We start from the raw sequence: 15,998 nt of genomic DNA, 5'->3' as shown, positions 1-15,998 counted from the left end.
GATAGGCAAGGCTCACTGAGCCATTTATCCCTCCGCCCTTCAATTAACTCCACATATGTTTATTGGCCAGGTTGGCACCATAAACTAACTACCTCAATTACGGAAATACAGTAGTAACCTGTGATGAGATTAACTCATACTGTGGAGTCTCACAGGGTACAATGTTATCACTTTTCTATTGATCATTTTAATAGAAAATACTTGAGGTTTTCCTTTCTAAAAGGTTTCTGCCTTACACATGTTCAGGCTTTTGCAAGTTATACATATCAAACATTTTTTTTAAAGCAAGAGACATATTAAAATCTCAGCTAAGAGTTATCCCATTGCAAAAAGTGTAGATGATAATAAAAGGGGTAAAATTGAGAGCAGGCAGTTATTAAAATATATAAAAATAACTTGTTTAAATATGTTGCTCAGGAAATGTTAAATAAATCAGAAGCCAAAATAAGTTTTAAAAATTTCTGACAACTGATTTGATTAACACATCATCTCTCTCAAATTGCTTCTAAAGTATAATGCTTTCAAGGTATCATAACAATATAATTGTATCCAATTTAAAGTAATCTCAAAACCAGGACTTGGTAAAATGCAAATGACATAATAACAAGATTTTAAAAATAATGTAGCACTGATGTGACTGGAATTCAGTATCCCTAAATTTCTAAGAGTGAAATCCAATGTATGTATGTACTTGAGTATGAGTATATGTGTGTGAGAAAGAGGAGGAAGCAGGGACTTGAGTTTGCTGATAAAACAGCCTGTAATTATCCTGTCACTTCAGCAAGAGACATATGCCAAATATAACCAAATATTAGCCCCCAATTGGCAAGCACTGTGAAAGAATGGCTCTCATTTTTTTTTCTTAACCCACAAAGCAGTTCATGTGAAAGAGCCTGAGTGATTTGAAATGCAAAGGAGTTCAATGTTCATGAAGAGGAATACAACCTCCAGGGGGATGGAAAGCATTGTGTCATGCTGGTCCGAGGTGTCTCAGTGAAATCTAGTGCCCAAAATGACATCTTTAATTACATTCTTGTTTGCAACAAATATTAAGAGCATACCGCGTGCCGGGTCCTGTAGACACAATGACAAATAATGCCCTCAGAACTCTAGTGAAAGATAAACAGAGGAGGTCCATGTAAAAGATAGTAAGGCTTACTAATGCTCCTTAGAAGCTAGGGTGATGAGATTTCCATTTTCTTATTGTGACATTTCATACAGCGAGAATGATCGGTAGAAAAGCACATGCAAGATTGGAAACCCAGGGTGAGTGAAAACAAGAGAAACAGGGGCTCAAATGTACAAACCATCGTGAAGATGTTTTTTTCCTGCTATAACCAAGGTTATCCCGAACCAGGGTGGCTCAAGAGCAACACTAATAATAACTTAGTGTGATAAGGTCCCTAGATGTGAGCCCTGGGCCAGAAGAATTTAGTGGAAATTACTAGTTGTTCTCTGAGCAATTAAGTTCTTTTTTACTTCCTGGTTTGTTTCTCTTAATATTATTTTCAAAATAAGCTTGTAGGATCTCACTGCTGTGGGATCGATGGCAACTTGTAATGAGCCTACTGGAAGGGGGTGGACAATGGGAATAGAACACCAGGTCTTTCCCGTACTCTAGAGGGGCTAGGGTCTGGGGACTACCTACCTTGCAGGTTACAGCCCAATGTGTAAACTCTACACCATGGGAATCCTACTAGTTGTGCTTGGAGACTCAAAGAATTAACAGTAACTATTGCTAAGACACTAAGTTAAGCACTTGCATATGCTAAATAATTTGCATTTGCTAAATAATAAGCTCCAATACAAGGGGCCATTATTTGGGACTCAGGTGTCTATCTGTGTTATTTTAATTACAGCACTTTTCTTTCCATAGCTGTTGTGTGATGAATTAGAGAATTAATATCAAAAGAAGTTAATTTTGGATAAGAGAACATTTCAAGCACATGACTGCCAAATTTTCCTAATCTTAGAGAAGTTTTCACATAGGAAGAATACATGTGGGACCACTGTCTTTAACTACACTACATTCCCTATAAGAAATGTTTTATAATTGTCAGAAAATTAAAATGTCTTTCTTAGGATGAGTAAATCATTTTGCTTCTAAAAATATTCAAATAGAGGTATGATGACTGGCGAGTTAACGAGGCAAATAACCTCTAAATTCTCTCAAAGCATATTATTGTTAAACCATAACCTTTTTAAAAGGTCCATGTGCTATAAAATACATGGTATTTTAGAAATGCATTAAAGAAATACAGCAATATTTAAATGAAAGGCACTTTAAAGATTACCAAGTTCAACTGCATCTGTCATTGAACAGATGAAGGAGCATGTCATTATCTGAAAGTTATGTCACTGGCCAATTCTACTCCATTAGCATTATCACAGACAAGGCTTAGTCAGATATCAGGCAAGTAGGAAAGGAAGAAAAGAAAGATGGAAAAAGGAAGGTCCAAAGGAAGGAGGGAGGGAGGAAGAGAGGGAGGAAATATTTGCTAATTGAATTATAAATTGATAATGATCACTATAAAAATGAATCTTCATAGTTACAATAAAATATTAGAGATAAGAAAAGTGACCATATTGGGGCATCACTGATAAGATATTTTCATATTTCTTATTATGTAAATGAAGAAATTTCAACTTGGAGAACTTACATGGCTAATTCAATATCACTTTATATGATAAAGCCTTTATGTTATCTAACTCCAAACCCATTTTCTTCTTGCTAACCCTGGCTCTCGCCATGTAAACTAAAAAATATAATAATAACTTATAGGAGGAGGGGTCGAAATGATGTCTGTGATTTGACAAGGGAAAGCGTAGAGAATAGAGAGTACACAGTAAGTGTGGTCCCTACGTACTACAAATGGTTAAGTACTCAACTAGTAGCTCAAAGTTGGCGACCTTGAATGCATCCAGAGTTGTCTGAAAACAGACTTGACCGTCTACATCCGAAAGGTCTGAACACGGTTCTAAAACATACATGGAATCATCATGGGCCAGAAGCAACTGGAAAGCAACTAGCAAAACAATATCATAACTAGAAATTATAGTTGATCTGGCATCACTGGATTAGGAGTTGCCCATTTTCCTTGAGAGCTAAGGAAAGGTTTTTTTGCCAATAAGCGTCGTCTACCCATTTAACTCAATTGTCCTCAGGAGAGTAGTTGGGTCATTGGAGATGATAAAATGTTTACTTTAATTTTACTCATTAAGGTAACCAAAGCTGGCACCACAGGCCTTTGCGTCTGGCTTAAATTATTCCCCCCTCAGAAGATCTCCATTTCTTACTATCTCTTTTAGTTGAGACCATTAAGGTGTTAAGTGCAAGGTTACTGTTGATGGAACAAGGCTCCAGACAGTCTGAGTTGAGAAACCAGCACTCTGACTTAGTTGCCACAAGATACTGTTGATCAAACACGTGGTAGCTTGAGAAGATATTAGATTAAGGGGGAAAGAAGATCAATAAAGGGTGAGTAATTCAGGAGGGATATCACAGTACAAAGTTTCCATAGCGATGTTGATGGTTCTTCAAGGTCTTAGAATGTCATAATTTAAAAACCGGTGGGAGTTCATTAGAAAAAGAGATATTTTCATGTCATGTAAATTAAACAGCTTATATTATTTCTGCTTTAGAAAGGAGACCTCTCACTTAAAATAACATATGAAAAAAGGATTTCTAAATTTTAACACATTGACTTCATATATAAATTTTAATGTGTCATAGGAAACTGAAAAATCTAATGTAACAGTATTTAATGTTGAATACAAATTTATATAAAATTTTAAGAAAATCCTTACTAAGTGTATGTGTCTCTAATTTTCCCCTGAGAATTCAGAAATAGTATTAGTTTCCAAAGTTTCCAGTATTGCAACTTGAATGGAAATACAAACGGACGTTATTTTCTCACCATTCTGGTGATAAGAAATATCAAGGTGTTAGCAGGGCCACGTTCGCTCAGAAGGTTCTAAAGGAAGAATTCTCGCTGGCCTCATATAGCTTCTGGTGGTCACACGTCTTGGTTTGTGGCAGCATAACATCAGTTTCGGCCTCCATCACCCCGTCCCGTTCACGTGTTTCTGTCTCACTCTATGTTAGGGTTGACATTCACAGATAGCCAGGGTTGAGATTTCAATATATCAGGGGGGAGCAAAATATATTTATTAAGGGAAGACAGTTTTACTGAATTTGTAGTTTTGTTAGAAAACAAATGAACGTTGATCAGTTTCCTCATTATTTAGAATTCTTAAGGAATATGTATGCATGACCTGGAGAGTTGTTTGAAGTCAGGAAGCAGGCATAAATACGATTGGCTTTTCAGACGTTCACACTTTACGCCCAAAGCACAGACATCCTATACGAAGCTCTGAGGAGAATTCTTAGATATCACATCAGAGTGCACTCGAGATGAGCTGGACAAGAAACTTATAAATGTCTCTTAAAGGCTTTGCTTTCGTAAGAAACTCAGAATTTGAGAAGACAAACCATTTACTCAGACAGCGCTGTATTCCTGGGAACATCATTGATACAAAGATCTTGTTATAAGAAAGATTTAATAATTTCGGGCTGTATCAACTATTGGGAAGAAGTTCAGACATTTTTCTAAGTCATTTTTTAAAAAGGAAAAGGAACAAGAAGATGTTCTACCTAGATATAGCTTTAACTGGAGTAGACCTCTGATTCCACTACCTGTGAAAGTTCAAAACTCATGTTTTATCAAATTACTGCAAATTGTATCAAACTTCATTACTTTCCCAGAGCTTGTGTTCCGAAGTCTCTAGTTGAGGCAGGTGATCATTTTCCTCCATACAAAGTCTGACACGAAATTAGGCCTTATTAGTCAATGCATGTCATCAGTCTTTTCATAGTATTCACATCTTGGACTTCACCACAGTGCGAGGAAGTGTGGGCACGTCTTGATGAGACCCTAGGCCAGCCCTGCACAGCCTCCGTCTCCTTCATTCCTTCTTCCACTGCAGTCCCTCTTCACTCCCCTGGGGCTTGTTCTCGCCACCGACCCTGACCAAAGAGGCCTTCCTTTTATGAGTTCATTAAGGAAGTCAGGTCCTGGGTAGTTTATGCCCCAAACCATCAGCACATGAAAAAGAACAAAGGGCTTCTCGTTAAAAAGGCTTTACCAATGTTTCCCAAATGTTTTCTGATATTTCTAAATATAGAAAATCATAATATTTATTCATTCCTGTGAAATAGATGACTGAGACACCAGAACATTGAGATCAGCAACATCTTCCAAGGAGGCATGTGAATCTTTTGAAGTTCAGTTTAGGCATGCTGTCCACGCAGATGTGGTATACACCCTCTCGAGGTGTATTGTGATTGTACTAGGAGAAATAACTATAAATAATAGAGTACAAAAAAAAAATAATAGAGTACATCTCCAGATATCACTTATCTTGGAGGAGGGTGTGTGTAAATCAGGCATTATAAGATTTTGGAGCTGAAATACAAAAGTACAAATATTCTACTTGCCCTGAAACTTTCATCTCTAAACCAGTCTTCTTTCTAGAGCTTTAAATTCCTACTAAATGGCTTCATTTTTTTTATCCTCAAATTTTTAAAACTCATCCAAAACCAAATTCTCATAGTAATCTTCCTCAGTGGCCTTAGACAATGGTGGTATAAGTTTGCCAAGTGCACAAGCCACAAATCCGGACTCTTTCCCTCACTCCACTTTAAAATAATCAATAAATACTCAAGCTACTTTATTTAAAAATTAAAATTCAGACCCTTTGCATCCCATTTACAGACACCAATATAGGCTTTAATTTACTTTCCCTACCACTACTCTGACAGCCTCTATTTTGGCCTATAGGCATCTTCTCTCTTTACTCCATTTTTGTACACTACAACCAACACTAGCATTATAAAAAATTATAGTCTGCACACTTTTGTAAATGAATTAAATTGTACCCCACTACCTACCCCTACTACCAAATATTGGAATCCTAGTCTGAATGGCTATAATCTGGTTTGGAATAGAGTTTTCTTTGTGAATTGAGCTATATTTACCTAGGGCATGTCCTAAGCATCATCATTTCTGAGTCCTACGGAGGATCTCAAGCAGGGAGACAAGCAAATACAAATTGTCAAAGGCAGGTACCACACCACACGAAGCTCCAAGGAACCAGAGCGGGCACGGTAAAGACTGCCCACGATGGTTACACATAGAGTTCAAGTGCCTGGCCTCCAAAACGGAGAAAACGCATCCCTGTTATAGCAAAAAGCCCAATTTTCATCCATACATACATCCATGCCCAGAATATGCGTATGCCACTGCTCGTCTTTCTTTGCTTAACACCTGTTTGTCTTTTCGACTTCATTATCACTGTGCCCTCGTCATAGCTCTTTCCTAGATCCTTAAATCGACCTACTACGTTTCCCGGTCTAATCCTACCCCTCTCCTAATACATGTCATACTGATAACTAATAGTCCTCAACGGGAACTATGTTTATTTTGCTTTCTTCTCTCCTATAAAAAACTAAAATGTGAAGAAGGCTATGTTTAAACTGCAGTATGCCTCATGTCACACAGACTGAAAAGGGAAAAGTCCTTGTTTTAAACTCAGACCCTCAGCACCAAGTACAGTCTTCTTTCCATCCCAATCACGGTGCCTCCTCTAAACAATATTGAGAAGATGGAACTGACAGGAGTCATTGAAACTCTATTTTTTTAAAAACCATCATTTTCCTGCTGAAGAGTATGTAATTTTTCTTAATACTGTAACACACCTGTTTTAGAGCGGAAAATAAAACAGCTCCTTGTAAAGCTTTCAGCTGGGAGTAGCCACTATATCTCTCAAGTACACTGTGCTGTTAAATCGTTATCACATTATTATAGCAAAAATGAGATATGCCAAGAAATGATGGAATGCCAACCTGCTTCTACAAACAAGAAATATATACTTATAGTCTGTGAAAGAAGTCAGTCAAGTATAGACTTTGCTAACTATTGGCAGTGTCCCAGCACTCACTGAAAACAGACTGATGGCCTTATGATGTTATTTAGAAAGTGTTCTATATATATATATTCCCTCTTGGTTCAGGAGACTTAGATCTAATAAAATATAATCCCATTGTGTGTTATTTGAACATCCACTATCATCAAAGCTTTTAGCTAAGAAAAGTTCTATCATGAGTGGGCTTGTTTCTACCCAGTGTAACTTCATTTTTCTTCTTTTTAAATACCACTCTCCATTTTATTTCATTTATTAGGAACAGAATTGACCACATACTTTATCCAGACTTGCCCCCAAAATGTTCTATCCCATAATTTATGGTCTCAGACTGGAGTTTCAGCCATGAACACAATGGCAGCTTGATATATTACTGTTAACGTTTAAATACATATGATAGAAACTTGCAGATGGCCCAAGACATTTCATCAAAACTAATGACTGCAGAATGGAGGACCAAGAAGAGTTTTACAACAAAAGTATTTTTCTGGTAAAGGAAAATTATACATGCACACACACATGGAGTATTTTGGTGACATTGTGCAAAATAGCACATTTATCTGACAAAAATGACAAGTATTTCTGAAGCTCCAATTTAATCTAATGGTAGGTAATTTCAAGTAATCTCTCAATATTAAAATAACAGGAGTGTATTTAAGAGCATGCACTATTTTATTACTCTTTACTTAAGGATGTGTTTTCATGATTTACTGTTGGGGCCCCAACTGACTTCATTTTGTTTGCTTTTAACCTTCACCCACATTCTCTGTGATCTTGAATTCTGAGATAAAATACCTCCACTATCATTATATTAAGAGACAATGTACACAGGAAACTTATATTTTGCCAATGTGGATATGGGTAACACTTTTTCCACCAGATAGTTAGAAGTTGTTGGAGCACAATTTGAAGACACTTGGCACTAAACAATCCTCAGACACAACTCGGACACTGAAATGAAGATCAGCTCACCAAAGCTGATTGAAAAGATAACACGTGGCAACAATGGTTCGATGTATTTGTACCCAGAATGCATGAGAAGCCCTGAAGGTTTTTCTTCACTCGGTGTGGACATACTTGCAGCTTCCCTACATCTGTGGTTGAGGACAATCTAGAGCAGAACTGATTTGTTTCTTTCAGGATCGTATATGTGGGGGTATATTTGATAGTATATGTGGGGGTAGGAGTCTACTAAAAGTGTTTTGTGTATAAATTAAGGAATATGCAATTTCTATTCTGTAAACAATTGGTTCAATATGATGCTATTAGATACCTTCAAGTCTCTTCCACTACAAAGAGCCCTGATGTAACACCGAACGAAGTACCACTGGGTCCTGCATCAGCCTCACAACAGTTGCTGTGTTTCAGATCACTCTTTCAGCCACTGTGCCCGCCTATTCCACCAAGGGCATGCCTCTTTTTCACAGCCCTTCTACTTTACCGAGCATGATGTATAAACTACACATATCGTCCCAGGACTGGTCTCTCTTAATAACATCTCCAAACTAAATGATATGAAGTCTCACTGTCCTCCTTAGAAGGAGCATCCTGGTTGTACTTCGTCCAAGACAGATTTATTTGTTCATCTGGCAACCTGTGGGACTTTCAATACTCCATATTTCAAATGGTTCATTTCTTCAGTCTTGCTTACTCTATGTTCAACTTACACAAGAATCTGAGGCAATGATAAACACCATGGTATGGGTCGATCTCACCTTAGTCACAAAGTATATCCTTCCTCTTCAATACCTGAAGAAGGTCTTGTGCAGCAGATCTACTCCATGCATGCCAGTAGATGCTTTCTTGACTACTGCTTCCAGAAACACCGATTGGGGATCTAACAAGGTGAAATCCGTAACAACTTTGATCTTTTCTTGTGTATCATCATGTTTCCTACTGGTCGCATTGTTAGGATCTTGATGTTCTTCACATTGAGTTGCAATCCTTGATCTTCATTAACAAGTTCTTTAAGTCCAGACTAATGTGTTGAGTGGGATTTGGTTATTCTCTCTGTTAATATTTAGTTCAATCGTGTTGAACTAAACAAGTTTTTCAATAGATGAAAATTGAATATATGGAATCAGCAAGACTAAGTTCCCCCACCTTAATTACTTACAGACTGAAGAAAAACCTTGGATGTAATACTGTGTGACAATGAATTTAGTTATGAACATCTGGTTCTATGGAAACATTAGTGATAGTGGTGCTTAATCCAGATTAGTGACGTCATGGAATTATTGAGAAAAGTGAAACAGTTGAGTTTGAAAGAGAGTATACATGTTTGATCATTGAAAGGGGAAGGATGATAAAATGTAGCATTTAAAAGACTATGGAGGGTTAAAAGTAATATATCTTTTGGGACAGTGAGGCCTTTTGCTGCTAACTGAAATGCAGCTGATTGGACCGCTCCTAGGACTGCAGGAAGAAGAGCGGGAGATCCGCTCATCACAATTACCGGCTGGACCACCTCACAGAGCTCTTCACCATGGGGTCCTTTTGAGATCACCTATAAACAAAAACAGCTTGGGACTAGCAGCTACTGGTTGAAAAGAATGAGGAAATGATGAAAATAAGAAAGTGCCTTAGTTCCTTACTTCTAGAACCTAGCCAATTATCTAGCAATTTCAAACAACCGATCTTTATTAGGTCTCCATTTTTGAGGGACATGAATCGGGGAGCAGCTGGGATGCATGGGTCTGGCAGAGTCTCTCAGGAGACTGTAATCAAAGTGCAGCCGCTGATGGCTGGGCTGGAGTCAGACGGTTTGCTACCAAGACATCTTACTCACATAACTGTTCTCCTAAGTCCTTCATTCGTCCTTGCTGTCCCTTAGAAGTCTGGATTCCTCAAGTGGTCTGGCCAAAAGGGCTAAGTGAAGAGCCACACAGAAAGTCCCATATGGATTCGTGAATTCTCCCGTCTTTTATAACCTGAACTCAGAACTGACTCACCATAATGTCAAGTTCACACAGATCAACGCTATTCTAGGTAGCAGGAGACAAAATAAGAGTTTGAATTCCAGAAAATGAGAATCACTGAAAGTGATCTTGAAGCCAGGCTCTCACAGAAGGATAAAAGTAAAACAATAAAGTGTAATTGTGCAGTAAGATACGCAAACTACTAGTTTGAAAACAAACTCAATGTATACACTTGCTTTATTGTCCGGATACTCAAAATAGACCTTCTTGACTTTCATATCTCAGATTGAGAACCGAATGCTGTCTCCTCAGAATCAATGACATCATGAGGGAAATAGCCCATTTTTTCATTATCTCATTTCGGAATTTAATTGAAATGTAACAAATTGCTTTTATTTCTATAGAATCAGAAGTTTGAGTGGACAGCAATGGTTATCTAGGCCAATTGTTTCCTATTACATGTGAGGAAACTAATGTCTATGTATATATTTGCTTCTCTAAGGTTTCAGAGCTCATTAATTAGTTGTTTAAAAATAAAATTCCACAACCGGCTTCAGCAACTAATGTATATTTGAACACAGATTTTATTCACCCTCTCTGGTCCCATATTGCCTTCTGTATAGCTACACATTACAGTCTTGCCCAAATCAATTGCCATATTTCTCATGGATTATATTTGTGCTATCCAAATATGTTAGCACTAGCTTCATCTGATTCTTTAAATTGGAATTTAAATTGGTATTAAATAAAAAAGTAAATATTAGAAATTTTGTTTCTCATATACTCTGGTCACATTTCAAGTATTCAATAGTCATATCTGGTTAGAGGTTGATTAGAGAGCAGTGGTATAGATCATTTCTTTTATCTCAGAAAGTTCTACTGGTCAACACCGATCTGTAGTAGTTTTGAAACTGCCTTTTGTTTTCTCTCTGAAACGTGCATGTTAGTTAGATGCCATGATTCACACCCATTCAAATATTATTTTGCTCCTTGGACCTAAATATCTGTGATATAGGTTAGTCTGTGGCATTTAATGGTTAATTAATTTTGAAAGGCCACATTGAAAATTTTAATTGGCTGTTCCGCATCCTTTACAAAGATACACAGAAGTATTTAAGTATCTGAGAACAATTAATTAATTAGGCTACCGTTGTAGGTAAACTCCTCATCAGTCACCAAACTTCACTGCTTTCCACATTCATTTTTTTTGTTTTACGTGAAAAACTTAGCTGTTAAAAAAAGTAAACAACAGAATTTCTTTAGCTCAGATATATATTTCAGTTAAGCTTTTATAAAAACCACCAATTTTGTTTCTCAACTTCCATTGGACCAGATTACTGTCTACTCTCAACACTATCAGATTAATTTTCTACTATATTAATCTTTTAAAATATTAATCAAATGTCTCCCCTGCATTTGAACTTCTTCATAAGTTCCCACTTCTGATATTTTTACACTAAGACCTGCCTAATTTGGAATCAACCAACATCTTTGTCTCTACCACACCTCTACACTCATCATCTTTGTTTTTATAATCTAATTTCTAAATGAATTAATTCCTTTATTTATTTCACAACATTTTATATGATACTTTTTTCCCTACCTCATCTTCTTTGAAACTCCTACAGGTCCATGGATGACACAAAACGTTTATGTTCAGCTATTAACTGAAAGGTTGGCAATTCCAAAATACCTGTGGTCGTTCTATAAATGTCAATTTGAGAGGATGATGAGTAAATGGCCGGAGTCTAGTCTCTCAATCGGATCATTGCCAATGAGGCTTCTGTGTGGGCATGGCCTTCTCCTGAGGATTCTGGGACGTCCGGTATATCCTCCTTGGATGTGGGAGACTTTCTGCACACACCCTGGGAGACATAGCAGCTGACAAGACATATGGATCCACCCTGATGCAGCCCTGGGTGCTGGAGAAGCCATGCGGAGAACCCTGCCAGAGCTGAAATGTTTCCAATGCCACTGGATCCAAAGACTCTCTGCCCACTGGCCTGTGATCTTCTACATGTGGCATTATTGCATGGGTTTCGTTAGTCTGAAGAGGAATTTATAGATTGATATCAGACATATGGGCTAATATCGGATTTACGGACCTGATCTGGACTGGGTTGGGATGTTTTCTCAATGTTCAATTGCTCTTGTATATAAATCTCTTTCTTATACACATGTGTGTCCGTGGGTTTGTTTCTCTAGTCTACCCAGACTAACACAATACCCATGACAAAATGTCTGTTTATCTAGTTCTCTAAGATTTCCATCATTGAACATCCTAGGGCACACTTGGGGTCACTGTAAATTGGAACTGAATTGAAGCCAATTTGGTGTGTGTGTGCATGTGTGTGTGTGTCCTTTAAAGTGCACATCAAATATAATCACTATACATAAAATTTCTTGATCATGAAAATTATGCAACCAAAGTAATTTTTTGTTTGTTTTGGTTTGGTTTGGTTTGGTTCTTTTCTATCTTAAGTACCATGAGATGGGCCTGACTCAAGAGCATCTAACAGTAACAATATGAATTTGCGTGGACAGAGCTAATCAGTTGTACTGTGTGAGCTCATAGGTCAAAGGCTTATAGCATGAAACTGTTGTAGTACTTACTAACTTGTGTCAAAATGTGTATATCAATAACCCCTATGAGACTGTAAGTTTCTAAAAGGCTATTACTATGTCTTAATAATTGTGGACACATAAATGATGTTGGCAGCCCTCAAATTTAATTTGAAGTTATGGGTTAAGAAATAGTTGGATGCATAAGTGAATAGAAAAGGATGGATACGTAAATGAATATTTACAGGAAAACAACCCATGATAAATACGGCAGCTTTATTTACCTTTTCCTGCCTTTGCATACCTTTTCCTGGGTTTATTAGTGAACACCAATTAAATTTTCTGATACCCACATTGTTTTTTTTTTTCTGTGAACAGTAACTACTTTACACTTCAGACATAAAACAATGGATTCTTGAAATCCATGTTCTAAAAAGATGACCCTCAGTGTTCTAGCTGAACAAACCACAACTAGACATTTTGTCTATCCCAGGCAAATTGGCCCATCCCTCTAATTTGTAACTGCAATTAAGGGATCCTATCTTTGATACTGTTTATCTTTTGAGGCAAAAGAAGTAAATGTATTACTAAAGGAAGATAAAATTGCTTTGTCATAACTATTCAATATAGTCCCAAATAATATAGCATCCATTTAAAGAGATCCACTTAAAGCGATGAGGCAGTAACATTAAAAGCTTCTGTTGGTACGTTAATTAAAACCTCCAAGAACAGCCTATAATACATCCTCTGTATTGTCTCACTTCAGCAATCCCAAAAGCAATTTCATATCATTCTTATATTTTCTTCCTTGAAATTTACACTGTAACTGTTCAATTAGTTCCCAATATTTTTTATGTACCGCGTGCCAACTCTTGGTGTCTCCCTCACATCCATCCTTTTCTGCAAAGTCCTTTCACACTAACTACAAAAACCGATCTGCTCATGTTTATGTTCATGTGACAACTCATGTTCATTCATGCTCTCTGTGTGTTTTTAATATGCAATCATAATAGTTATTATCACCCCCAAAATAAATTGTCATAAGAACAAATAATGGAAATTATACAATATCTGCTTGGACATTTTGCTACTATTATTCTCTCAGTGTTCTAATGGCAATAATATCATTTTAGTATATAAAACAATACTATTCAGGATCTATTTATGAGCTCAATTAGCTTGTCAAATCTTAAAATACCAGTGTAATTCATTCTACTTTAATTAATATTTTGTAAGTGATTATTATTTACAAGTGCCTCTACTTGTCTTTTTCTCAAGTAGCTCAACAGATGAAAACAAAAATTAATACACAAATAGGCAACTTCAATTGAGTCTGTCATAAAATGTAGGAGGGGGTATGCAAAACAATGGGAATTTTTTTTTCAAAACTGTATTGAAATTTTTTTACAAAATAACTTTATAAACTTCAAATTACTCTTCATTACACTTAATACATTTGTCAAATCTGCTATTTCATTCTAGGAAACATTTTTCAAACTCATCTGTTTGCATGGCTGCCAGCATCTCCCTTGTTTTTTTTCTTCATCTCTTCTATGTCATCAAATTGCTGTACTTTCATGTCACTCTTCATTCGCTGAAACAAAAAGAAGTCACAGGGAGCGAGGTCAGGTGAGTCAGGTGTGCCGGAGGGGCAAGAGAGGCATGCTGTTTTCTTTGCAGCCCTGAGATGGCTGTGTGAGCAGGTACATTGTCGTGTTGGCGAAAACCAGACCCCTTTCTGCCACAAATCAGGCCTTTTTTGTGTCACAATGTTACACAATCTTTTCAGAAACTTTAAATAGAAAGCTTAACAGTCTGACCCGGTGGAGTGAACTCCAAACGCACTACGAGTCAACATATTCCTCCATTCAGGAAGTTCAAGACGTCCAGAATGAGGTTTGTCATCAATTGACATTTCAGCTTTTTTGATATGAGAAACCACTTGTACACTTGAGTTTTTTCCATAGCACTGTCCTTGTAAACTGTGTTCAACATCACAACAGTTTCTGTGGCATTTTCCCCAAGCAGGAAACAAAATTTCACAGCCACACACTGTTGTCTTAAATCAGCCTTCACAAAAAAATGAGTCTTGAGTGAAATTGCTTTTCCGAAAAAATCACTGTGGCCAGAGAGAACTTTCCCAGGCGATGCCACTAGATGAACTAACTCGGATGAGTTGCTCTATGCTCTCCTTGGGGGAAAGTGCATACTGTGAAAGCTCCACTCCACCCAATGCAATTCAGGGCTTTTTCAAAGTGGCCCTCTAATATTGCAGGCAGAGAAAATAGCATGAACAGTAGCACACAGTCATCCCTGTATGATTAACAGAAACTGTGACCATTCTCTCTAACTTGGCAAGCTGTGCAAGATGGATAATGGTAGAAGATATTTGACAGGCAGGCAAGTGAACAATTTATGAAGATCTTAAGCTTATCCTGTGAGTAATATGTTACAATTTACAATTTTTGAGTAGAAATATATTGACATTTTGGTACATAAGTAATGGACTGTTTTAAAAAGTTGTAAAAAGATGACACATAGAAAGTGGGATTTTCTGTAACCCTATTATCCAGATAACAGTGGAACAATAGACTCAAACTGAAGAGCAACGGGGAGGTGGCACCAGAATGGACAGTGTTTCGCTCTGGTGCACGTAAGGGTGCAAGGCACTGGAGACAACCTGATGTCACCTAACAACAAAAGAATTATCTAGATATCATGACCGGTTAATAGATTCATGACAATATTCAACCTTTCCTATGGACGTGCTTCCACTACCACCATCACTGCCTTTGCTAGATTCTGACTCCTATTGGCCCCGTAGGACAGATTAGACCTTCTCCCTACGTCTCCAAAGCTCTAAGTCTTCACTGGAGCAGAAAGCCTCATCTTTCTGCCTCGAAACAGCTGATGAATTCAATCCGCTGACCTTGTAGATATTGGCCCAATTGATAGCCCCACTGTCCCACCAGGGCTCCCTGTACTAGACATTAAACACTTAAACTTGGTGAATATGTATCTCTGAAAATTGGTTTTGTTGATTATTACGGAGTTTTTCTGTAAATACAGATAATTCTGCACTCTTTTACACTGGTTTCAGAAGTATACCATTGTATGTACGCAATATAGTTTATTTAGTTGCAAATATACACACACATTTATTTTAAAAACATTATACATATGTGTATTTTGGGGACAAATTCTTAGAAATATCACATTGAATGATTCCTGAAAACATATGCTCACCTTCCCAACATGATTGCTGGAGACAAAGAGGGTGCATAAGCAGATGTGGTGAAGAAAGCTGATGGTGCCCAGCTATCAAAAGATATAGCATCTGGGGTCTTGAAGGCTTGAAGATAAACAAGTAGCCATTAAGCAGAGAAGCAACAAAGACCACATGGAAGAAGCACACCAGCCTGTGTGATCACGAGGTATCAGGCATCTAAGACCCTGAACAAAGCCATACTCAATGTGAATTGGCAGGAAGGGGAGCATGGAGTGGACACCCAAAGCCCACCTGTAGACAATTGGACA

The sequence above is a fragment of the Echinops telfairi genome, unplaced genomic scaffold (assembly GCF_000313985.2).
Source record: "Echinops telfairi isolate 266 unplaced genomic scaffold, ASM31398v2 ScPeMD7_1713;HRSCAF=2227, whole genome shotgun sequence".
Lineage (NCBI taxonomy): Eukaryota > Metazoa > Chordata > Mammalia > Afrosoricida > Tenrecidae > Echinops > Echinops telfairi.
The sequence above is the reverse complement of the archived record's forward strand: the minus strand, read 5'-3'. Positions refer to the sequence as shown.